Consider the following 27398-nt stretch of genomic DNA (forward strand, 5'->3'; position numbering starts at 1 on the left):
ATATATATGCATGTGTGTGAGTGCTTGTAAATATCATGTAACACAGGATTTTCGACTCATTTGCGCCTCTGATAGCGCCCCAGAGGTGCGGTAAAGGGTGTTTCTAGGCGTTACGGCGGGCAGCCAGCTTTTACCGCCTGTCCGGGTGCAGCAGGCGGTATTGGTGGCATAGTTAAATGGAGGGAGGAGGATCCTACATCGCAGGTCACATTGACTACAATGATTGCGCACAGCACACTGCATGAAGCTCTGACTTGAAAGCGGCAGTTTTATCTGACATTACAGTATCCTTACTGTAATGACTTAAGAGTCTGGTTACTATAAACTCACTCAGGTGCAACCTGATCCACCTTTATTCCAGCCCAAGAGTCCTACGTGACAAAGACACCCAGTTTATATACAGATGACCAAGCACACATGCCACATGCGTGCATCCCGATGACCTCCGACCGCGGCGCCCTCTGGTGTCTGGTGACCCCCAAGCATTAATACAAAACAACATCCCCCTTTTAAAATCTTAACAACAGTCTTTTTACAAATTACGACAGTCTGAAATTTTCCTCTCACGAGTTGGTCGTCTCAGTTCATCTTTGGCTCTGGGCGAGCGATTTGAGTCCGTTGAGACTGACGGCTGAGTAGCCGATCTGATGGGAGTGGTCATGACCACATCAGAGACTGAAGGTTCAGAGTCAGTAATGTCAGCAGAGTCCTCTGATGAGTGAACAATGGTCAGTTGGTCACTAATTGCATCTTCCTCACTCGGTTCTAGTTCATCTGTGTGCCGCAGTTTAACCTGGTCAAGGTGTTTCCTGAATGTTTGCCTATTCTTGAGCACGACAATAAACACTCTGTTACCCTCCTTGGCTGTAACAGTGCCGGCGATCCACTTTGGACCTTGACCATAGTTCAGTTCATAAACTGGATCGTTGATCGAGATGTCCCGTGACACGGCAACATGATCATGGCACCATTGCTGACTTTGATACCTGTTTTCAACATGATCATTCAAATCAGGTTGAACAAGAGAAAGCCTGGTCTTTAAATTTCTCTTCATCAGTAGTTCAGCAGGAGGAACCCCAGCAAGCGTATGAGGTCTTTACCTATAACTGAGCAATATACATGACAACCCTCTCTGCAGTGAGCCCTGAGTTGCATATTTCATACTTTGCTTGATCGTTTGAACAGCACGCTCTGCTTGACCATTAGATGCAGGATTGAATGGAGCTGATCTCACATGTCTGATGCCAATGAGTTTCATGAACTCCTGGAACTCAAGACTTGTGAAACAAGATCCGTTGTCGCTTACAACAATGTCAGGCAAACCATGAGTAGCAAACAGGATACGAAGGCTCTCAATGGTAGCTGTAGACGTGCTGGATGACATAATAACACACTCTATCCACTTAGAATATGCATCTACTATGCCAAAAAACATCTTTCCTAGGAACGGGCCCGCAAAATCAATGTGGATGCTTGACCATGATTTGGATGGCCACGACCAAAGACTCAGTGGAGATTCCGCTGGTACTTTACTTAGCTACATGCAAGTATTGCACTGATGCACACATGATTCCAGATCAGAGTCAATTCCAGGCCACCAGTCATGAGACCTAGCAATGGACTTCATCATGCCAATACCAGAATGAGTGCTGTGAAGTTCATGTACAAATTTTTCTCGACCTTTCTTAAGCATGATTACACGATTACCCCACAGTAAACAGTCTGACTGAATGGACAGCTCATCCTTGCGACAGTTGTAAGGTTTGGTCTCCTCATGCATCTCCATAGGTATGGCAGACCAATCACCATTGAGTACACACCGTTTCACAACCGATAAAATAGGGTCATGGCTGGTCCAGATCCTAACTTGTTGAGCAGTGACAGGGGTTCCTTCACTCTCAAAAGCATCCATTACTGACAGTAGATCTGTAGGTTGAGGCATCTCCATCTCAGCTGTGGGTAAGGGCAGATGACTCAGTGCATCAGCACAATTCTCAGTACCAGGTCTATGACGGATGACGTAATCATCGGCAGACAATGTCAGCGCCCACCTTTGAATGCGAGACGATGCATTGGTATTAATACCTTCGTTTTCCGCAAACAATGAAATGAGTGGCTTGTTTCTAGTTTCTAGTTTAAAATGAAAACCAAACAGGTACTGGTGCATTTTTTTTACCCCATATGCACAGGCCAAAGCTTATTTCTCTACCATACTGTAAGCTCTTTCCGCTTTGGACAGACTTCTCGAAAAATACGCAACAGGTTGTGGCTTGCCCGATTCATTTGCTTGTTGGAGTACGCAGCCAACCCCATATGATGAAGCATCACAGGCCAATACTAGATGCTTACATGGATCATAATGAACAAGCAACTTGTTTGAACATAGCAGATTGTTGGCTTTCTCAAAGGCTCTATCTTGAGACACATCCCAGACCCAGTTGTCGCCTTTTTTTAGTAACACATGTAGTGGCTCTAGTAAAGTGCTCAATCTGAGTAAGGAATTACCAAAGTAGTTGAGTAAGGAATGAACGCAGCTCCGTCACATTCTAAGGCCTGGGTGCGTTTTTGATGGCCTCAGTTTTCGAATCAGTGGGTCTGAAGCCATCAGGCGCAATCTTCCTCCCGAGGAATTTGACTTCAGTGCCATGAATACACACTTCGAGCGTTTCAGCCTGAGTTCCACTTTGTCCAGACGCTGTAGGACTTCTTCAAGATTGTTCAGATGTTCAGCAGTGTTGTGACCTGTGACCAGAATCTCATCTTGAAGCATGACAGTTCTAGGAACGGACTTCAGTAAACTCCATATTCCTCTGAAATATGGCTGCAGCCGAATGAATCCCAAAAGGACATCTGTTGTAGACGAACAGTCCTTTATGGGTGTTGATGCAGGTGAGTTTCTTTGAAGTGTTGACAAGCTCCTGGGTAATATAGGCTGATGTCAGATCCAGTTTTGTGAACGACTTTCCACCAGCTAGCATGGCAAACAGGTCATCAGCCCTCGGTAACGGATACTGATCCTGTTTCGAAAATCGGTTAATCGTAACCTTGTAGTCTCCACAAATCCTGACAGTGCCATCACTCTTCAACACAGGAACAATGGGGCTAGCCCACTCGTTAAACTTGACCGGTGATATGATCCCTTCACGCTGGAGTCTGTTAAGCTCAATTTCAACCTTCTCCCTCATCGTGTACGGAACAGACCGAGCTTTGTGATACACAGGCCTTGCATTGGAATCTGCACCTTGGCTCCATAAAATTACCAATGCCCGGCTCAAACAAAGAAGGAAACTTTTTCAATACTTGAGCACACGAAGTATTATCCACTGAGGACAACATCTTGACATCATTCCAGTTCAGCTTGATTTTCTCAAGCCAAATCCTGCCGAACAGTGGTGGACCATTACCTGGGATGATCCATAATGATAGCTCGTGAACCACACCGTCATATGACACCTCGATTGCTATACTGCCGAGCACCGGTACGAATTCCTTAGTGTAAGTACACAACCTGGTATTGACTGGACTCAGCTTCAGTTTTGTAGCCTTTGTGTCTCACAGCTTATCAAATATCCTTTGGCTCATTATCAAATGGCTCGCAGCCGTGCCCAGCTCCATTGATACAGGCACGCCATTCAGCTTCACATTAATGACTATCGGCTGGTTCTTGCTCAGGAACGAATACAGTCCATTCACTTCCCCCTTGGGTTGCATATCTGAGCCATCACTGAACTGGTCCTCATCAACCATGCGGTGAGCCGCACCACGCTTGCTCCGTTGTGGATACATCCTGTGAAGATGCCCCACTTTCGAACATTCATTGTATGAGTATTGTCTAAACCGACACTGATGAGGCCGATGATTGCCCCCACAACGCCAGCAGGGTGAAATCTGGTTCGAGCCAGTTGGCGGGCTTGGAACAGCGGCAGTTTTCACGTAAGCAGCTCTGCCCAAAAATGGTGGCATCTTGTTTACAGTACTTGCCATGGAACTCCAACTCATCGATGATATCTGCCTCAAATTATCATCCATCGTCATTCATGCCTGGGCAAGCGCGATGGCCTTTTTCAAATCCAGCATCTCTGCAGCCAATAGCTTCCTGAGGATCACATCATGGCTGATGCCCATCACGAAGACATCACGCAGCATGTCTTCCAGCATGTTCCTGAACTTACGTGGCTCAGCAAGACGTCGCAGGTCAGCGACAAATTCCGACATGACCTGGCCCTCAGCACGAACATGCATGTAGAAACGGTAGTGTGATATGATGATCCCCTCTTGTGGCTTCAGATGGTTACCCACTAATGTACATAATTTCTCGTACCCTTTTTCCGTCGTACATACAGGCGAAAGAACATTCTTCATGAGGCCGTAAATTTTCGGACCACAAACGGTAAGGAGAACTGCCCTGCGCTTAACTGCGTAGGCCTCTGCCTCCATGCCGTTGGCCACAAAATACTGATCCAGGCGGTCGACAAAATCCACCCAATCCTCGCCCTCCACAAATCTCTCCAGCATTCCAACCGTGCCCATTGTGCATGCGAAGGTTCTTAAATTACCTCCTCGCCAATTGTAATGACTCAAGAGTTTGGTTACTGTAAACTCACTCAGGTACAACCTGATCCATCTTTATTCCAGCCCGAGAGTGCCTGTGTAACAAAGACACCCAGCTTATATACAGGTGACCAAGCATACATGCCACATGTGTACAGCCCGATGACCTCTGACTGCGGTGCCCTCTGGTGTCTGGTGACCCCCAAGCATTAATACATAACACTTACAACATCAGTGAGAGAATTTAATGGAGGCATTCCTAGTTCGCCAGCGTATCATGCTGCATTCTATTGCCAGGCGGCGTCAAACTAGATGAAGGGCCCACTGATGAGGAGAGGCCAAAGATGTCTGGAGAAGTTGTACCTGAGTAAAGGAAGTGCTGATAGAGGTATGCCATCTCCTACAGGCAGACCCATGCCTGGACCGCTCTGGAGGCAGCCTTCAATACTCCCATCAACAGGATTCCTAATTCATTGTGGTGTGCTGCATGTTACACAACTTGGCCATCTTAAGGGGCCAGGCATTGCCAGTGGAGATTGCAGGCCCACCTCAGGAGGAGGAGGATGACAAAAAGGAGCCTGGCAAGGCCCCCATTGGATAGCCGCACCATCCATGGGGGAGGCAGCGTGGAGATGCTGCTGGACCAAGAGTCGCCAGCTCATAATGGACCGGTTCTTCTAAATGGAGGAAACTGAGGGATGGAGCTAATACTGGACATGCTATCTTCCCCCATAAAGGCACATCTCGGGTGAATGTTGGAATGATACACAAGACACCAATGGCAAAGGATCAAATCAACATTTAACAGCAACAAAGTAACAACCCCACCGTCCCCCCAGCTACCAAAAGGAAACCATTCAATAGACAATGTTATGTTGCAGGGCACTGAACAACAATGAAGGGCATTAAATCAAAGAAACTATTTACAAGCATAATCAACAAAAATCAGGGCATCTGGATAACCTTGTCCTGCACATTATTCTGACTTGTTTAACGCCGCGAGATTCGACTGGGGTGCAAAAACTTCCTTGTGTAACGCCTGATTTTGCGCCCCCGATCTTGGAACATCATTTTTGGCAGGCAAGGATGCAAATTTTTTCCAGACGGTCTCAGAACCGCCCCGCCGCCATAACCGCCCCAAAATCTCAAAAGCCGAAAATCCAGTCCTATTATTATTATCGGGGCTAATGATTGAGTAACAAGAAGTCAATTTAAGTTTTCACTGCATGCTGTTCTGGGATTTTTACTGTTTATTAGATTGAATTCCATGACTCTCCATTTTTCAGTACAAACTGTAAATAACTGGGTTTGATTAAAATATCATAGACTAGTACAGCTAAGAGGAGGCATTCAGCCCATTGAGTCTGCATCGGTTCTTTTGAAGAGCAATCCAGTTAGTCCCACTCCCCGGCTCTTTCCCCATTTCCCTGCAATTTTTTCTGCTTCAAATATTCATCCAATTCCCTTTTGAAAGCTACTAGTGAATTTGTTTTCACTATCCTATCAGGCAGTGCATTCCAAATCCTAACCACTTGTTGCTTAAAAAGGTTTTTCCTCATGTTGTCTTTGGTTCTTTTGCCAATCATCAAATCTGTGTCTTCTGGTTATCGACCCTCTCAGCCATTGGAAATAGTTTCTCTTTATTTACTCTATCTAAACCATAACTGAAATCCCTCATCCCTGGTACCATTCTGATAAATCTATTGTGTACCCTCTCCAAAGCCTTTGTGTTCTTCCTGAAGCAGGGGTGGGCAATTATTTGGGCTGGAGGGCCACAAACAATTCTTGATGCGTTCTTGAGGACCGCACACCAATGTTTCCCCTACGTCACGCAGCCACGCACCAATCGCAAGGTCCCAGGCAGGCTGCTCACCAGCTCCTGCCGCTGGAAGAAATACCATGTTTGCAAATTTAAAGGGACCATGCACGAAAAGAAATGTGAGGGAACATTGCCACACACATAAAATGAATTGCGTTAACAACAACTACCATTAAAATAAAAAACAGTGAATGCAATGTCCAATATACCAGTGTTCATTTAGTTATAGCTCTACTATGCTAATTCAGTGGAATAATATTAAAATGAGTGAATAATTGTGCAAGAATTAATTACCCCATTAATAGACATGGGTGAGAGCAAAGTGTTAAATTGGTAAATTTGAAACAGGCCAACTCATAGTATCGATCATCACTCCCACTTCTACCCTCCCAATAAGTTATAAACATAAATTCAGATAGTAGTCAGATACTATCTTAAATACACAAAATGTGTGCCTTTACCTGTACCTTGATTTTTCTAATCTCCTGTGTTATATAAAGCCAACGATACCTAGCAAGATGTTACTGACGTTGTAGCAGGTTAGAGGTGTTTAACAGCACCCAGAGGGGGAGGGGTTGTGAGGTATCTCAGTAATGGTAGTGGTGAGTGGAGGAGGATGGAGGACTCTGAGTTTGGCTGAAGTGGAAGGTGGAATGCGGGCTTTGCCTTGCTGTTAGATACTAAAGTTTGATAGCAGCAGAGGAGAGGCTGGTAGCATTGAGGAGGTATCCCAGGGTCTGGGATACTGGTTTGCAAGAGATTTCCCCAGAGTCGTTATATTAAGGCTTTTTTGATTGGTTCCTAGAAAATAAATAAATGTAATTTTCCTTTGATAAAATAATACCACAGCTGCATAAAGATCACAGTCTCTGGTAGCATAAGTTAACATCAGGCTTGTTCACTAATCACATTTATTTTTTTACTTTGAACCAGCAAAATTCTGTCAGCAATTCTTGTATCTTTTGGAAAGTAGGTGTGGAAGGATGAGTCTTGCAAGAAGTGTCCTTGTGAATGACCCAACTTCCTGTCAGTCAAACATTCCTGGAATTTACCTCACAACATTATTTGCCTCAGATTTAAAAAATCACAAACTAGCTTTAGAATTAAAAACCCAATAGCAAAAAAAAATGGTTTACATCATCCATTTTTAAATATAAAAAGATGATCTCACATGCTTCTCTATTTCCTCACTCATCTACACGGGGTATGTATGGGGTTTCCAAATCACATCTTGTTTCAGAAACCACTGAAAGTCATATACAATTGTAAAAATGAGAAAAAAAGCATTCAGCTCAGATAAAAGTCATAACATTTATTTCGTTCTTTTAAGGTTTTAATCTCTAGAAACACCTAAGCAAGTTTCTGGAAAATAAATAATTGGTGTTTCCCTTAACTATTGCAGTTATCTAAACAAACATGTAAGCAGTGGCTTGCTTTGGAATTGTGAATGCTCGATCAGTGTCTGTGTGTCTCTCTTTATTCTTCAGCTGGCCTTACTTTCTAAAGTAAGTTTAGCTCAAGACCTTATTCATCCATCAGTTAGTTTTCAAATCATTTTCAAAAACACACAAACTGAAATACTGTTATATATAAGGACACAATTTAGCTTTAGTACTGCGAAAAACAGATTGATTTGGAATTCAAAGATAAACAAAAACAAGTAGAGGTGTTTTATCAGTAACATCACTGTCCTGTTTGAAGTAAGGGGTGAAATTGGCCTACGCTACTTCAATGGAATGGAAAATCAGGCGCAGTGTGAAATGGCTGCCGATTCGCTATAAGCCTGTTTTGCGCTACTGCCGAAGACCATTTGCACTGCCATAGTCTTCATCTGTTACACTCCCTCACTGGCAGCCATTGTCTCATTGTCACTCAGATTCTCTGTATGCATAAATTAGTTTTTAGTGTTATTGAATAAAACTTTTGAAATTTGCCCCCAAATAATTAGAGAGAAAAAGCCCTGATACATACTGTTAAAGGCTGAAGTGAAACTCCTTCCACTTTTGGCTAACATCCTACTGATACATTCTCAGATTATGGGACCTCAAGCCAGCTGACAGAAGCATAGCTCTGAGGAAAATTATCAACTGCAAGCTCAGACTTTCCAGAATATTTGAGTTTAACTGCACATCTGCCCCCTCGCCTGGAGCTGCTGGTATCATTTGTGCATAAAAATGGCTAAGGCCATTAGCCTCACTGTTGTTTTGGCAGGAAAATCTGGTCCAATAACTTCTCAATGAAAGGTCATCGACCTGAAACCTTAACTTTGTTTCTCTCTCCACACATGCTGAGTATTTCCGACATTTTCTGTTTTTATTTCACATTTCCAGCATCCACGGTATTTCACATTTGGCCACATACTGTTGCTGGGTACGTCGCTAATCAGTCAGGGAGCTTACAAATATCCCAAAGAAGAGCTCAGCTAGTCTGACCACTTTATTCATATCAATGTGCTGTAATAGAAAGAAATAAAGAAGAAACTTGCATTTCATGACCTCAGGACATTCCAAAGAGCTTTACAGCCAAATAAGTATTTTTGTAGTGTCGACACTGTTGTAATGTAGGAAACATGGCAGCCAATTTGCAAACAACAATGTGATAATGACCAGATAATCTTTTTTTTTTAATGATGCTAATTGAGGGAAAAATATTGGCCAGGATGTATTCTGCTTTTATGAACATCACAATAGAGCAAAAATTCCGACTTCCCGGGCCCATACGAAGTTTCCATGGACTTCTATGGAGCTTGACAGATCATAGCCAGATCGGGTGAGAGGACAGTTGTACGGGCAAGCTTAGGCTATTTACCCATATTTTGCACAGCAAATGTCCTCGAAAAACTATAAAAAACATGAATAAAATAAAAAATTTTAAAACATATTTATGTTAAAACCCTGCCCACTCAGATAATGTTATTTTAAACCCTAACCCTGACTTTTAATAAAAATATGCAATTTTGTTTCTTTACAAAACATGTATAACATCTTTAATTTCTATTCGTTTATTGTGTGAGGTGTTTTTTAAATATTTTATGTATTCTTTGTGAGTTTTGGGGTTTTTCTCATTCATTGTAATAGGAGTTTCGTAACTCCGATTACAATGAATGAGAAACTACTTACCTGTGATTGGGTGTCCAGGCACACGTGACTCCTGCGCATGTCCCTACGAGCACACACTGCGCATCGCAGGGAGAGGAGGCCTGTGGATCGGGAGTTCAAGTGGGCACAGCAGCTTCAGGTAAGTGCGCATTTTATTAATATTCTTTATTGATTTGGCCGTGGGATGTCTCCTCGGAATTTCTGCCCCAATATAATCTTAGTTTAATGGGAAGAGAAGGCAAAATTCAAAGTAGTGCCATGGGATCTTTAACATCCACCTGAGAGGGAAGATAGTGCCTCAATTTATTGTCTCATCTGAAAGACAATATCTGCAACAGTGCACTCCCTCACTACTGGGCTAGAGTGTAAGCCTCGATTTTGCACTCAAGTGGGACTTAAACCCACAGCCTTGGTGATTTAGAGCCAAGAATGCTACCACTGAGCCACAGCTGACATCTCGTTCTAGTCACAAGTGACCAGTGGAGCATTTATATTACAATGATTCCTATTCCTATTAAAATAGGTCTTTGTGACAGTGGACTGGAGTAATGACAAATTGCATTTATATAGCGCCTTTCATGACCACCGAATGTCTCAAAGCATTTCACATCCGATGAAGTACTTTTGGAGTGCAGTCACTGTTGTCATGTGGGAAACGCGGCAGCCAACTCCCACAAACAGCAATGTGATAATGACCACATCATCTGTTTCAGTTATGTTGATTGAGGGATTAATATGGGACAGGCCACCGGGGATAACTCCCCTGCTCTTCTTCGAAATAGTGCCATGGGATCTTTTACGTCCACCTGAGAGAGCAGATGGGGCCCTGACTTTACGTCTCATCCAAAAGATGGCACGTCCAACAGTGCAGCACTCCCATGGAATATCAGCCTAGATTTATGTGCTCAAGTTCTGAGAGTGGGACTTGAACCCACAACCTTCTGACTCAGAGACAAAAGTGCTACCCATTGAGCCACAACTGACACTGAAATAAGATCATTGATCATAATGCTTAATTGATTTTGGTCCAGGCTAATTTTTTTGTTTGCCTTCTCTTCCCATTGAACCTAAAATAATATTGGGACATTCATTAAAGCAGATGTAAAACTCAACAGTCTGCATTACTGTCTACAGAAGTGAGCTGCAAAAAAAGAAAGATTCTTACATTCATTGCCTTGCCAACCAGAAGAAAAATAACTAATTTTTTTAGGAGACACACACGATGGAAGAGGCTTTGGAAAAATTATGGTGAAGATTTTATGTTTGCAATTAAGGTGAAATTATCTTCAAGAATTTCTTCTTCAATATAATTCAATATAGGCTATAATTAAATGTGACATTACTCAGCCTGCTTGTCAATGGCGGTGCAGGCTAGAAGGGCCGAATGGCCTACTCCTGCACCTATTTTCTATGTTTCTAAGCAGCAAGTATAGTAATCAGATAGATACACAGTACAGAAATTAGGACAGCTATGTCCATCTTGGGTATGAAGAAACTGTAGATTGTAAACTTAGTTTGATGCCTTAATAAAGATAATGCCCCCAATAATCCACAAGGGGGAGCTGCTTCCCAGCATAAGTGCCAGGATGTGCCCACCTCCACTGATCCTCCCAAAGGTCATGGGAGCTAGGAGAATCAGGCTTTTGACATCTTGGCAGCTTTGGAGTCCCCCCCCCCCCGCCCCACACGGGGCTCCCCCCCCCCATCAACAGAAGAATCCGCAAGTGGCTGGTTAACTCTGTTTCTCTCTCCACAGAGGCTGCCTGACCTGCTGACTAGTTCCAGCATTTTCTGTTTTTATTTCAGATTTCCAACATCCGCAGTATTTTGCTTTTGTAAATCTAATTGTTTTCTTGCTTTATCATTCACTGTTTGATCATTAAATTCTCTAACAAGATAAGAACAACACACAAATCGTGTCTGGCACTCCTTTTGCTATGTGCAGTTCTCACATTTCATGCACCTTTGAGGTTTTAGGCTATTAACACTACATGGTCACACGACACCAGTGTAGAGGTCAGTAGTCAAAGCATACTCTGACAGTTTGTTATCAAGATCCAAACCCCAACTCACTGGTGTCACCTCACACAATGGTGTGATAACTTCAGGGCTGATAGAACATTCTAATCTTCAACAGGACTAGCCAGAATCTAATGGAAGGAAGTTAATGCATCAGGTCATTAAAGGAAGGCAATTGGGTGCGAATGAGTTTGTGATGAGTGCCTGTAGTGTTGGTCCCAGATGTAGGAACAAGACTTCAATCAATAATTGATCACTAAACTATCTACCTGTGCTCTTACCAACACATCCTGTGGGATTCTGGAAATGTTCAAGGGTGTAAGAAATGCTATAAGATTGAGAATGATATGGGATATATGGTTTCATTTTGTATTAAGTTTTGAATCAGTCTTATAAAACCATTTGGTTTAAAGTGCTGCTCTTCTTCCAAGTCATTTATACTGATCCACATACTTATTTCTATTGACATTTTCCCCTTACTGTCTTGCTTCCATTCTTCAAAACACTAAAACAAAAGCAAAATACAGCAAATGTTGGAAATCTGAAATAAAAACAGAAAATGCTGGAACCACTCAGCAGGTGTGGAGAGAGAAACAGAGTTAACGTTTCAGGTCGATGACTTTTCACCAGTGCTACCCTCTCAGGTGGACGTAAAAGGATCCCATGGCACTATTCAAAGAAGAGCAGAGGAGTTCTCCCTGCTATCCTGCCCAATATTTATCCCTCAAACAACACCTAAAACAGGTTATCTGGTCATTATCACATTGCTGTTTGTTGGATCTTGCTGTGCACAAACTGGCTGCCCCGTTTTCTACATTACAACAGTGACTACACTTCAGAAGCACTTCATTGGCTGTGAAGCGTTCTGGGGCATCCTGAAGTGTTGTAAGGTGCTATATAAATGCAAGTTCTTTTTTCCATTTCAAGTGGTCTATGTGAAATTTTATACATCAATGCTGTTCTTACCCTGATCCACACAATCATTTTCCTGCCTTAAACAGACTATCAACCAATTATGGAAGTGCTCCACTATATTATGTACAGGGCACCAATTATATTCAAGAGCATCTCTCCTATTAACCTGCACTGGCCCAAGTTCAAAATACCAATGATGCTAGAGAATTAAGTTTTCAATTAGATCAGCTTTATGCATTTCATAAATTGTGTTTTGCGTGGTTTGCATTTTATTTTCAGCTGAATCAGAATTGCTGCTGCATGTATCATCCTGATCGTGGCTTCTCATGTATCTGCCAGGTACTGTTGGACAAGAACCCATTATAAAAAAACTTAGGTGGGATAGCCGGCACAATTCTCTTGAACACAAGAATAAATAGATGAGTAGAGGGATCGCGACACAGCCAATCTGTGGTATTCTTATAGATCGAGTGTGAGACTTCTAACAGTTATAACCAGAGTCTTCGCCATTGTAATCTATGGGATTCTTCTTGAATGGTTTTCAGAAGAGGAATGTAAAAAGAGTTCATCATCATAGGCAGTCCCTCGGAATCGAGGAAGACTTGCTTCCACTCTTAGCATGAATTCTTAGGTGGCTGTACAGTGCAATGCGAGAACCACAGTCTCTGTCACAGGTGGGACAGATAGTCGTTGAGGGAAAGGGTGGGCAGGGAGCCTGGTTTGCCACATGCTCCTCCTGCTGCCTGCGCTTGATTTCTGCATGATCTCGGCGACGATACTCGAGGAGCTCAGCACCCTCCCGAATGCACTTCCTCCACTTAGGGCGGTCTATGGTCAGGGACTCCCAGGTGTCAGTGGGGATGTCGCACTTTATCAGGGAGACTTTGAGGGTGTCCTTGTAACGTTTCTGCTGCCCACCTTTGGCTCGTTTGCCGTGGACGAGCTCCGAGTAGAGCGCTTGTTTTGGGTGTCTCGTGTCTGGCATGCGAACTATGTGGCTTGCCCAGCAGAGCTGATCAGTGGTCAGTGCTTCAATGCTGGGGATGTTGGCCTGGATGAGGACGCTAATGTTTGTGCGTCTATCCTCCCAGGGGATTTGCAGGATCTTGCGGAGACAGCGCTTGCTCCAGCGACTTGAGGTATCTACTGTACATGGTCCATATCTCTGAGCCATACAGGAGGGCGGGTATTACTACGGCCCTGTAGACCATGAGCTTGGTGACAGTTTTGAGGGACTAGTTTTCAAACACTCTTTTCCTCAGGCGGAAGAAGGCTGCACTGGCACATTGGAGGCGATTGTTGGATCTTGTCGTCAATGCCTGCTCTTGTTAATAGGAGGCTCCCGTGATATGGGAAGTGGTCCACGTTGTCCAGGGCCACGCCGTAGATCTTGATGTCTGGGGGGCAGTGCTGTGTGGCGAGGACAGGCTGGTGGAGGACCTTTGTCTTACTAATGTTTAGCGTAAGGCCCATGCTTTCATACGCCTCAGTAAATACGTCGACTATGTCCTAGAGTTCAGCCTCTATGTGTGCGCAGACGCAGACGTCGTCCGCATATTGTAGCTCGACGACAGAGGTTGGAGTGGTCTTGGACCTGGCCTGGAGACGGCGAAGGTTGAACAGCTTCCCACTGGTTCTGTAGTTTAGTTCAACTCCAGCGGGGAGCTTATCAACTGTGAGGTGGAGCATGGCAGCGAGGAAGATTGAGAAGCGGATTGGGGCGATGACGCAGCCCTGCTTGACCCCGGTCCGGACGTGAATTGGGTCTGTGATCGATCCGTTGGTCAGGATCACGGCCTGCATGTCGTCGTGGAGCAGGCGGAAGATGGTGACGTACTTTCGGGGGCATCCGAAATGGAGGAGGACGCTCCATAGACCCTTGTGGTTGACAGTGTCAAAGGCCTTTGTAAGGTCGAAAAAGGACATGTATAAGGGCTCACGCTGTTCCCTGCATTTTTCCTGCAGCTGTCGCGCTGCAAAGAACATGTCCGTTGTGCCCTGTAGGGGACGAAATCCGCACTGTGACTCCGGGAGGAGCTCCTCGGCCACGGGGAGAAGACGGTTGAGGAGGACTCTAGCGACGACTTTCCGAGTGGTTGATAGCAGGGAGATTCCTCTGTAGTTGCCGCAGTTGGACTTGTCCCCTTTTTTAAAGATAGTCACGATTACTGCATCTCTAAGATCTCCCGGCATGCTCTCCTCCCTCCAGATGAGAGAGATAAGGTGGACCATATTCGCGCCGGTAGTGCCTCTCCGCCATACTTCAGTGCCTCAGCAGGGATTTCATCCGCTCCCGTAGCCTTGTTGTTTTTTAGCTGTCTTATGGCCTTTTCTACCTCGTGCAGTGTTGGGGTCCCATTGAGGTGGTGGCGGGTAGCATGCTGCGGAATGGAGTTGAGAACACTCGAGTCAAAGGCAGAGTCTCGATTGAGGAGATCTTTGAATTGTTCCTTCCAGCGAGCCCTGACTGCCTCGGTGTCCTTGATGAGTGTTTCCCCGTTTTTGGCCAGGAGTGGGGTGGGGCCTTGGGAGTTTGGTCCGTATGTGGCCTTGACTGCGGTGAAGAATCCTCTCACATCACGGCTGTCGGTCAGTTGCTGTATCTCCTGTGCTTTCTCCATCCACCGCCTGTTCTTTAGTGTATCGAAATGGCGGCCGTCGGGGTAGCAGCTCCCGAGGGAGCTCCCCTGCTAAACAGCTCCTCAGCCCTCAACCTCCCCCCTCCCACTGTCTAAACTTCCCCAAGCCCCGGCCCTAGCCCTAATAGACCCCAATAGGGAGTCTTAAAGACTTAAATCCCCACCCTATCACCAACCCCGTGAATCCCAAAAGTTCAGGCCTACCTCAGGCCTTCTGCCACACCGCACATTGGCAACTCCTGGCTGGATCTCCTGCAGCGACTGGACGACTCGACGCGACCTGGACCTCCCGGCTGGACCTCCTGCGGCAACTTGGCGCGACTTGGGCCTCCCGGCTGGACCTCGTGCACCGGCTGGATGACTCGACGCGACCTGGGCCTCCCAGCTGGACCTCCTGCGGTGACTGGGTGGCTGGACCTGGCTATCGGGCCTCCACCTCCTCCCCCCCTCATCTGGACCTCTCCTTCCTCACTGATGGCCTGGTCTCCTCTCCTCCTCCAGCACATGGTGAGTACAATGACTGTGATCCCCCTGCCCCCCCATTCTGAACCCCAGTGCAGCACTGGTCCCCCCAATGCCTGCCCCCAACCAAGCCTTGGACCACCTACCATCAAGCATGTTACCCAGCGCCGAGCCTGTGGCCAACACCTCGCTGCAGGCAATTAGGCCCATACAGCAGTGCCTGGCCTCCAGTCGTCCTGGACCCCCTTGCCACTGGACCAAGACTTCGCTCAGCTAAGCCCGTGTGGTAGTCGACGTGCAACGATCACCCCACATTAAAAGAACTCACGCACAGGGGCATCTTCCACTCCTCTAACATGAAGTTTGGGACCTGGAACATCAGGACCCTCATGGACAACCTCAATAGTGACAGACCGGAACGCCGCATGCCATAGTTGCTCGGGAACTTAGACGTTTTGATATCGACATCGCAGCCCTAAGCGAGACCCAGCGGGCAGGGGAAGGCCAGCTCAAGGAACAAGGTGGAGGTGACACCTTCTTCTGGAAAGGGAAACCAGAGGCGGATCACCGCCTCCACGGAGTTGGCTTCGCCATCAAAAACGAGCTGGTCGACCGCCTCAAAGACTCCCCCTGCGGGGCTAACGAACGCCTCATGACGCTTCGACTCACCCTATCCCAGAACCAGTGCACCACAGTCATCAGTGCTTACGCCCCAATACTCGATGCAACAAATGAGGCCAAAGAGGGTTTTTACTCCGACCTCGAAATATCCCTGACCTGCATCCCCGTGGGTGACAAACTGATCCTCCTTGGCGACTTCAACACCAGGGTCGGCAAGGACACAGACCTCTGGAGAGGTGTGACTGGCAGAGAGGGGGTAGGAAAAGCCAACTCCAGCGGTACCCTACTCCTGACAAAATGTCTGGAACATGAACTTGTCATCACCAACACCTTGTTCTGACAGAGGGACAAATACAAGGTATCGTGGCAGCACCCTCGCTCCAAACACTGGCACCTGCTCGACTATGTCATCGTCTGAGCCAGGGATCGCAAGGATGCACGCATCACCTGTGCCGTGACAGGAGCGGATGACTGCTGGACGGACCACCGCCTAATCCAATCCATCATTGACATCAACGTAGCCCCAAAGCGTAGGGGGCACCAGAAGCAGCTCCGCAAAAAAGTCAATGCCGGGGCACTTAAGGACCCAGCTAAGAGAGCCCTTTACAGTCAGCGTCTCACAGCTAACCTCGCGTGCCTTGATGACCCCGAGATGCAGAATGCCCACAGCGCTTGGTCTGCCCTCCAGGCCTCCATAACCAGTGCCTGCAAAGAGACGCTCGGTCACTCAACCAGGAAACACCAGGACTGGTTTGATGAGAATGATCAGGAGATTCAAGAACTAATAGATTGCAAGCGCAGAGCATTTCTGAGCTTTAAACAGCAACCCAACTCGGGAGCAGCAAAGCAACATTACAGAGGGCTAAAGGCTAAGGTCCAACAATAAAAAGAATTAGTCAGGGTTCAACCTGACAGGTTTTTATTGCATGAAGATAGCCTGGTTTATCAGCAGAAATACACACAGATTGTTCAAATGCACAGTGATTCGCAGTAAATAAGGAGAAACTGTTTTCAGTGGCAGTAGGGTCGGTAAACACAGATTTAAGGTAATTGGCAGTAGAACCAATGGGGAGATGAGGAGTTTTTTTAAAGGCAGTGAGTTGTTATGATCTGGAATGCTCTGCCAGAAAGGTTGCTGGGAGCAAACTCAATAGCAACTTTCAAAAGGGAATTGGAGATGTACTTTAGAAGGAACAATTTGCAGAGTTATGGGGAAAGAGGAGGAGAGCGGGACTAATTGGAGAGCTCTTTCAAAGAGCCAGCACAGGCACACTGGGCTGGATGGCCTCCTCCTGTGCTATATGATTCTATGCTACATTGTTAAACAGGGCTGGTCAAAGCAGCAATGGAGAGAACCCTAGCAGCAGGAATTAAGTAAAAGAAGAGAATTGAGTTTAAAATGGTTACAAAGCATTCAGCTGATTTTTTTTTAAAGTATGCAGTATAAAGGGCCCAATTTTGGCCATGACTTGCAACAATTTTTTTGGAGTAAGTTGTTTTTGCTGGCGTAAGTGGAAAAACGCAATTTCCCCCAATAAACTTGCTCCAGAGTAACTTAGTTAGGTACGATTTTTTTTAGTTCAGTTTTTTTTTCAAAAGGGGGCGTTCCCAGCCTCTTACGCCAGTTTTGGCCATTTATGCCACTTTGGCCAGCTAAAATTTACTCCAAATCGACTTAGGTCAGCGTATGTGGCCAGCTCTGAAAAGCATTGCGGGCAGTGAAGAAAGCAACGCACATTAGTACATTGGCAGACATTAGGGCAGGGATAGGGGAGGGAAGGGAACCAGAAGGGACCTGAAACAATACAACCAAGCACCAAGCATTGCTAGGAAAAGCACAAACAAGTAACATGCTAATAGATAGGGGATAGGGGAGGCAAGACGCGCACCGGGAGTCCAGTCGTCCAGGCTAGGGGTGGTTGCAAATGAACGGAAGGCGGGGGAAGGGGGGGGCGGAAGCAGAGCGACGGAACTTGGCATCGGTGGGGTGGGGGGGGTAGTGAGATGCTGGCCTTGATATCACCGGGTCGGTGGGGGGCGCAGGAGGCTGCCGCGAAACAAAGCAGTACATTTGCACCAAGTACAAAAAGTAATAAGCAATTAATTAACAAATAAAAAAATAGAAGGAACCCTGCACCTAATGCACCAAGACCAAAATAATAAGCAATCAATCAATCAATAAATAACAATTAGAAAAATAGAAGGAACCCTGCACCTAAAGCACCAAGACCAAAGTAATAATTTAGGACTGAGATGAGGAGAAACTTCTTCACTCAGAGAGTTGTTAACCTGTGGAATTCCCTATCGCAGGGAGTTGTTGAGGCCAGTTCATTGGATATATTAAGAAGGAGTTAGATATGGCCCTTATGGCTAAAGGTATCAAGGGGTATGGAGAGAAAGCAGGAAAGGGGTACTGAGGGAATGATCAGCCATGATCTTAGTGAATGGTGGTGCAGGCTCGAAGGGCCGAATGGCCTACTGCTGCACCTATTTTCTATGTTTCTACAAGCAATTAATCAATTAGTAAATAACAAATAAAAAATAGAAGTCCTACCTTAGGGAGCGCAGTGGGCCGCCGATGAGGGAGCCCATTCGGCCAGAGCTAGGGACGTGCTTCGGGTCCCTCCCACACAGCCTGCAGTACGCACTCACAGATTCGGCCTACCAGGAGTTACTGCATATGTATGCAGACTCTAGCGCGCATGTGCAGAGGTTCCGGCACTGTTTTCAGCGCGGGGACCTGGCTCCGCCCCCAATCCACTGGCCCACGCTATGCCACCACCGAGGAGAGGCTGGGGAGCGGCCAGAATCAGGAGGAAGATTTTCGACGCGCTTGGAGGCAGACAAAAGTGGCGCACCTTGGGTGAGGGCGCGAGAAAAAGGGGTTGGGGAAATTTGAGCCCAAAGTGTGGAGATGGCATTTATAGGTCATTTAAATAGAAATCCAGAACTGAGAGATTGGGCCCAAATTTTCCCAAGTGTTGCCCCGTTTTTTTTGGAGTAACTTAAAAATTGCAGATTTCCCCATTTAACTTGCTTCAATGTAAGTCAGGTAGTTAGGTTTTTTTTTTAGTTTAGTTTGTTCTCTCCAAAAAGATACGTGACAAGCCACTTACACCTCTTCTGGCCATAAAAGCAAATTTGACCAACTGAAAGTTACTCCAAACTAACTTAGGCCAGTGTATGTGGTCACTTTTGTAGGTACAGAAAAACCTTACCTACATTTAAGAAATCAGCGCAGATAGCCAGAGAATGGGGGGGGGGGGGGGGGGGGAGAGGTGAGTTAGAGGATTTCAAAGCTCTAAAGACCTTCACAACATCAACACAACATTACAACATCTTCAGCACAACAGCTGCACAACATCACCACAAATAAATGAAAGATAAATCAGCTACAGAAAATAGAGCAGTCCTACCTTGCCGACTGCAGAACGCTCCGGGCTAGCCCTCCCGCCAGGGCTAGGGGCGGCAGGCACGCATGACTGAAGGGGTGAGGGATTTTTACTTTTTACAGTTGACCCTAAATGTTGCATGGTCCTAATGGAGGATGATTCAGTCTTGATGCAAAATATCTTTTATTTCGAATTTCACAGTGCACTTCAACGATACAAACAACAACAACAACAACAGCCACAACAGGAAAGAAAGTCTGCACCCATCCCTCACCCACATCTCGGGGAAAGTGCACTTCCTTATAGGGTCGGTGATGGTGGTGGGGGGGGGTGGGTGGGGTTTGGGGGCCTGGCTTGGGTCTGACCGGTGGCTGGTGCGTGGAGTGAAGTGGGAGTGACATTTGAGTCTCCGGCCTTTGTGCCCTTATTGCAGAAGCCAGCTCCTTCATGGCACCTGCCACCATCTGCACACCCTCTGAAGTGCCCGCCCTGACTTCCCGTCTTAGTGCAGAGATTTCACCCGATAGTGTGGCGACCTCATCATGCACCCCACAAACGGCCGCCACGAGTGATCTTGTGAGGGCATTGGTCTCCTCACCCAATGAAAAAATCTGATTAACTTCTGCTGAGGGCTGCCTCTAAGGAGAGACTGGTTAGCTTCTCCTTCCCTTCGCCGTGAGTCCACCTAGTGGCACCCCTCCAGTGCGAGGCGCAGGCTGGGATGGTGGGGCACTGGGTCCCAAGATGTATTTCCCGACCGCCACTTGGTCCCGTGACCTCAGAAGGTGTGAACCCATGGAAGGTTGCCGAGAAGCTAATGGAGGGTTCTGGCTGTGTGATACCCTGTGATATGTGCTGATTGATATCACAGTCAGCATTCTCCTGAGCACACATTTCCATGGGTCCCTCCTCCCCCCACCCGCCTTGATCTGGAGCGCATGCATCTGGATCCTCAGGATCTTGAGGAGTGTCATCTTCTTCTGCAAAAGTCAACACAACAGTCAAATGGTTAGCAGCACAGGAGGGGGCAGGATGGGTGGCATGAGTAGTCTCACGCATAGCAGGCCAGTCAGCAGGTTGATTTGAAGGGCTACTATGCATTTTAATGACTCACCCTCACCCTCGCGTATGGGTCCAGCTTGTGCAGAGCTTATTCTTTTTCTCCCAGTGTAAGTCAGCAAGGCAGCAACCCTCTGTTCCAGGGGTGTCATTTGCTGCAGATTTGGCGGACCTCCTCCTGTTCTCGTTCTCTCCCTCTTGTTGTGGGCCAATTTCTTCTGCAAAGGTGAAAATATTAATTGTCAGGCATGGTGCACTTCTGATGGGTGGGACACATACAGATACTCACATTTTCCACTGCAATTCAATTTAAAGATGAAGATATGACTTACGCTCACTACTTGACCAATGTCCTGCCATTTCTTCTTGCACTGACTTCCAGATCTTGCGGTGTTGACCCCAGCGGAGAATTCTTTGGCAACGAGGTTCCATCTTTTTCTCATTTCCTTGGGGGGAGACCTTTGACGGACCACTCTTGCTGATATCCAGCTCCAGCCATTTCTCCTCAATAACCGTCACTAATTTCTCCACTTCCTCATGGAGGAAATTCTTGGTTCTTCTTGCACGCTCTTGCACCATTCGTCTATTGGACTCAAACGCAGGTAATGTTCAAAGATCACACTTACACCTCTCTTACACCTATCCAGCACTCCTTTCCACTCCCTCAGCCACACAAAAATCAATATTCAGACCTCACCTTTATATATGCTCCATAGCCACTTATTCTGAGGACGTTTTCCCTTTAATTGGCCGATTGCCAAGCTTCCTGTTACACTGCGCATGCATAGAAAAGAGAAGGCCGAGAGGTGACTTGAAAATTATGAAGGGGTTCAATAGGGTGGACATGGAGAAAATATTTCCACTTGTGGCGGAGTCCAAAACTAGGGGTAATCAATATAAGATAGTCACAAATAAATCCAATGAGGAATTCAGGAGAAACTGCTTTGCCCAGAGAGTGGTGAGAATGTGGAACTTGCGACCACAGGGAGTGGTTGAGGCGAATAGCATAGATGCCTTTAAGGGGAAACTGGACAGGTAAATGAGGGTGAAAGGAATAGAAGGATTTGCTGATAGGGTGAGATGAGGTAAGGTGGGAGGAGGCTGATGTGGAGCATAAACACCGACATGTACCAGTTGGGATGAATGGCCTGTGTCTGTGCTGTACATTCTACATGATTCTATGTAAAGCAACTGTACTCGCAAGGAAACTATTACTGCAACAAACACACATGGGTCACAACTTGTAAATGTGTCTGCTGGCTTTGTAACAAGTATACACCTCCTCTCACAGCAACCTGTCCTCCAGATACCCTGTTCTGAGAAACAGTATAACACAATACTCTTCCAGCATTGCAACTGGCCTCCTGGGATTAGAGCCTTTCTTGCTCTTAAAGCAAAACAAACGCAGCTGTTGGACAAAATACATTAGTCCGTCAAGGCCATTGTGAAAATCATTTACAATCTGAACTTTCCTTTGAATCAGATATCCTTATCAATTTTTAATAGGGACGTTTGTACAATATTGTCATATCTTAATGTTATACAACCCTTCAGGGCAAAAGCAGCATCAGAGACATTGGTGTAGATTTTTTAAAAACACACACATTTCAGCGGAATGGGATGAATGAAAGGAGTTTAGTCTTGCTGTACTTTTAAATGACTGAAGGGACAGGCAAGCTACATAGAATTTACGGCACAGAGGCACGCCATTGAGCCGAACTGGTCCATGCCGATGTTTATGCTCCGTACAAGCCTCCCCCCACCCTACCTCATCTCACCCTATCAGCATATCCTTCTATTCCTTCCCCCTCATGTACTTATCTAGCTCCCCCTTAAAATGCATCTATGCTACTCACCTCAACCACTCCATGTGGTCACAAGTTCCACATTCTAACCATTCTCTGGGTAAAGAAGTTTCTCCTGAATTCCTTATTGGATTTATTAGCGACTATCTTCGATGGATGGCCTTAGTTTTGGTCACTTCCCCTACAATTGGAAACATCCCTCTCTGCATCTACCCTATCGAACCCAGGAATAACAATAAAAGCCAACGTTTCCTGCCAAAACCCTACAGGTTAAAATGAGATATAGCGGGAAAGGTTAGCGTTCAAGTGGGTAACTAACCTGCTCACTTCCCATTGTCTGCCCATCTGGTAGGATTAAAATTGACCCCTTTATCCTAACAAAACTGTAGCATAGCTGCAATCAACAGTACTGACTCATTTTATATGGTAACTAACATGGGCAGTTGCAATACAGAAGATGTCATGGGAATGTGCAAGGGGCACCTAAAGGTAACTCGCGGGTTATCTCTCTATGAAGCTGGAGTAATGATAACGCAGCAGTTAATTCCTCAGTCAGAGAATTGTCATGTGCAATTCTGACTGGCTGAGTTCATCTTGACAGCACTAAAATGTACCACAAACTAAATAAAACCTCAAAAAACTGAAAACAAATTAAGCTGATTTCAAGGATGTAATCTAATCTCTGCCTTGGTGTTTATAACACCGTCTGAATCCTTTAACTAGATTATTGTCTTGTAATCATTCCCAGGTATCCCGTCTTCCACATAAAAACCATCTGAACACCCTGATTCAATTATTCACTTGTAATCACTTCCAAGGAAGCATTAATCTTGGTGGCCTTGAAATCATGTGGTACAATTGAAGTGTACAAATATTTAGTGCATTCATATGAAAATCCTGGCTGGATTTTTTCCTTAAAAAAAAGGGTGGGTTTGGCAGTTAAATTGTTAAAAATATGAATCCTGACCTGATCCTGCCACCAACCCGCCCACTTCCAGTTTTCCAGGGCGCGGGACGAGGGCAGGACGACCATCCCGCTCCCAGGGCACGTTACGTCAATTTAAATATTATAATAAGGCTGAAACTCTATTTTCCCTTCCATTTTGAATTTAACTGCCTGTGGACGGGTTTCACACAATTTGTGAAACCCAGCAGTTAAAGCAAGGCAGGGACTGCTGCATCCAGGAGGTAAGTGGATGCAGGGTCCCTACCTAACCCACCCCCCTTGATAGGAGACCCCCACCACAAGGCCTCCTATTGCATTCCTGGACCTCCCCACCCCCCCATCCCCAGGCCTCCCCCCCAATGATGATGATGAGGCTGGCCACAACCCTCTGGTCTCTGGCCCCCCTGCCGATCCTCTGCCCCCCGATCACCGGCCACCCCCCTATGATCCAGGACCCCCCCCCCCACCCCGCCACGAGGTAGAGGCGGAAATGGTAGAGGTAATGGATGAGGTGAAAATTGATAGGCAGGATGTACTGGAAAGGCTGAATATGCTTAGAGTGGATAAGTCGCCTGGCCCAGATGGCTTGTATCCCAGGTTGCTAAGAGAAGTGGGGGTGGAGATAGCAGAAGGCTTGCCATAATCTTCCAATCTTCCCTAGATATGGGGGAAGTGCCAGAGGATTGGAAAGTGGCAAATGTGACACCCTTGTTCAAGAAAGGGTGTAAGGATAATCCTAGTAACCACAGGCCGGTCAGTTTAACATCAGTGGTGGGTAAGGTTTTAGAAACTATGGCCCAGAAATTCCGATCGAGGTCTTCCTGTGGGCAAACTACTGAAAAAAGGAAAACAAATGCGCGCTTGCCTGAAGGTGCTGCGTTTGCTTGAACTTCCGATCCTGAGGCCTTCACTCACTGCGCATCGCAGCGCGTGCACATTGGGATGTCCATATGCTGGAGCTGAAGTCACATGGCTCTGGACAGCCAATCAAGGTACAGTATTTTCTCATTCATAATAATGGGAACTCCATAAGTTGGAGTTTCCATTATTATGAATGAGAAACCTCCCCAACACCCAAATCACTAATAAAAAATAGAAAAATATAATACATATTTAAGATTCATTTAAATTAAAGTTCTTATAAAAAAAAATATTTTCCCGACTTTTTTAAAAGTTTTTAAATTATGCCTTAAAATAAACTTATCATAGTGGGGAGGGTTTTTAACAATAAAATGTGTTTTTAAAACACTATTATAAAATGTTTTTGTGTATTTTTAAACACTTGCATCTGTAAAAGTAGGCTATACGCCTGCTTTTTCAGGTGCAAGATTTTTGAGGACATTTGCTGGGCAAATTATGCGTAAATATCGCAAATCTTACCCTGCAAGTGTCCTCGCTCCTGATTTGCACGAGATCTGTCAAGCCAGAAACTTGACAGATCGGAAAAGCCGGTTTTCAGCGCACGCGCACTGCACGCTGAAAACTGGCTTTTCCGATGCCTTCCCGGGTCTGTAGAAACTTCGTATGGACCTGGGACATCGGAATTTCAGGGTAAATAATCAGGGAAAATTAACAGGCATTAGGAGAGGTTTAAGTTAATTAAGAAGAGCCAACACGGATCTGTAAAAGGCTGATCGTGTTTGACTAATCTAATTGCATTTTTTTGATGAAATAACAGAGAAGGTTGATGAAGGGAATGCAGTGGATGTTGTCTATAAGGATTTTAAGAAAGCATTTGACAAAGTACCACATAAAAGGCTGGTTAACAAAATTGAGGCTCCTGGAATAGGAGCGTCAGTGTAAGCTTGGATAAGAAATTGGCTTAAGGACAGAAAACAACAAGTTGTGGTAAATGGTTGTTTTTCAGACTGGAGGATGGTAGACAGTGGTGTTCCCTAAGGATCAGTGCGAGGACTACTGCTTTTTTTGATATATATATATAAATTACTTGGATATTGGAATACAGAGTAAAATTTCAAAATTTGCTAATGATACCAAACTTGGAGGTGTGGCAAACAATGAGGATGATTCCAATCGACTGCACCAGGACATAGATAGGCTATCAGAATGGGCAGACAAGTGGCAGATGGAATTTAATACAGAGAAGTGTGAGATGATGCATTTTGGCAGAAGCGATAGGGAGAGGCAATATAGACTTAATGGCACAGTTCCAAAGAGTGTACAGGGGGAAAAGGACCAAGGGGTTCATATGTATAGATCTTTGAAGGAGGCAGGACATTATATGGGGCTGGATTTTCCGGTCCTTTGAGCTCCGGGTCTCGTCCCGGAGCGGTGTGAAATGGGGCGACGAAGTCTCCTGCGTCCTGTCGCAAGCTTCGGATCGGGTTTTGCGGTGGCGCTTAGCAGCACCGCTGGGAAGAGCTGTGCCGGGTGTGCAACGCCTCTCGTTGTGACACCGTCCGAGTTTTGACTCGAATCCAACCCGTACGCTTGGAATCGCGCCTCGCAATGACCGCCTGGGAAACCAAAGCGGTCCAACCATGCCGGCGGCGGTGATGAAGGTAAAGTGCTGTAAAGGTAAGTGCGAGTATTTGTTCTTTTAATTTTTTTTAGCGATTTGTGTTGTGGTGGGGTGGTCCGGCATTTTAGTTCGTGAGTTTCCCATTTTTGCACTTCGAAAGTAGTACAACGCCTCCCTTCACATGGCGCCCCATGGCGCAGGGCCCAGATGGTGAAAATTCCTGACAAAAGCGCCGGCCGGTAACTTCCCGCCTCACCTCCGTTTTCAGCCCCAAAACAGAAATGCCTAAAATCCAGCCCATTGAGAGAGTAGTTGGCAAAGCATATGGGATTTTGGGCTTCATAAATAGAAGTATTGCGTGCAAAAGCAGGGAGATTATGCTGAACCTTAATAAAGTTCTGATTAGGCCAGAGTACTGCATCCAGTTCTGGTCACTACACTTTAGGAAGGATGTGAAGGTCCTTGAGAGTGTGCAGTGATTTACCAGAATGATTCCAGGGTTGAGGGAATTTAGCTACAAGGTTAGGTTGGAGAAGCTGGGGTTGTTCTCCTTGGAGCAAAGGAGGTTGAGGGGAGATTTGATAGAGGTGTACAAGATTATGACGGGTTTGGATAAGTTAGACAGAGAAAGGCTGTTCCCATTAGCTGATGGTACAAGGACTAGCGGACACAGATTTAAGGTATTGGGCAAAAGATACAGGGGGGATATGAGGAAGAACTTTTTTAACGCAGCGAGTGGTAATGACCTGGAACTCACTGCCAATGAAGGTGGTGGAGGCAGAGATAACCAATGACTTCAAGAGGAAATTGGATGGGCACTTGAGGGAAATAAACTTGCAGGGCTACGGGGATAGAGCGGGGGGAATGGGACCGTCTGGATTGCTCTACAGAGAGCAGGCATGGACTCGATGGGCCGAATGGTCTCCTTCTGTGCTGTAATGACTGTAAGGGGCCGAAATTGTCCACCGCCCAAAATGAGGCGCACCTACTGCTTTTTGCCGCTCATTACCGCCGATCTGGATGCGGTGGCCATTAGAGGGAGATTCAGCATTTTTGCTGGAAAAAAGGAGCGGTGGGGTATTGGTGGCGGCAATGAGCTGTTTGCAGCGGTGTGGGGGAGGAATGGACGATTGACGTGAAATTCTGCTGTTGACGGTTTACTCATAACGAGCCAGCTGCTCCCTGGTCTTCTTAAGGTATGGCTAATGAGAGAGGTGCAAGGAGGGCCAGCAGATTCTCTGATGCGGAACTCGAGACCCTGATTGAAGCTGTGGCGGGAAGGAGGCATGTTCTTTACCCCGACACAGGCAGATCGACTCACGTTGTGTTTGTTAATGCCTGGAGAGAGATCGTTGTGGAGGTCTCGGGGACCGCCATTCATGACTGCACCACCATCCAATGCCGCAAAAGGCTCAACAACATCATTCGACTGATGAATGTAAGTACCTGTCCCCCCAACTCCTCACCTTCCATCTGTGATCCTCTCCTTCACCTTCTCTTATTTCCCACCTTCATTATATAATCACTGCAGTACCATTTGATTGGTGAGGCATGTATATATGCCGTTGGAGGCTCCCTTTCATGTGAGAG

Source organism: Pristiophorus japonicus, chromosome 5 (assembly GCF_044704955.1).
Source record: "Pristiophorus japonicus isolate sPriJap1 chromosome 5, sPriJap1.hap1, whole genome shotgun sequence".
NCBI classification, from domain to species: domain Eukaryota; kingdom Metazoa; phylum Chordata; class Chondrichthyes; family Pristiophoridae; genus Pristiophorus; species Pristiophorus japonicus.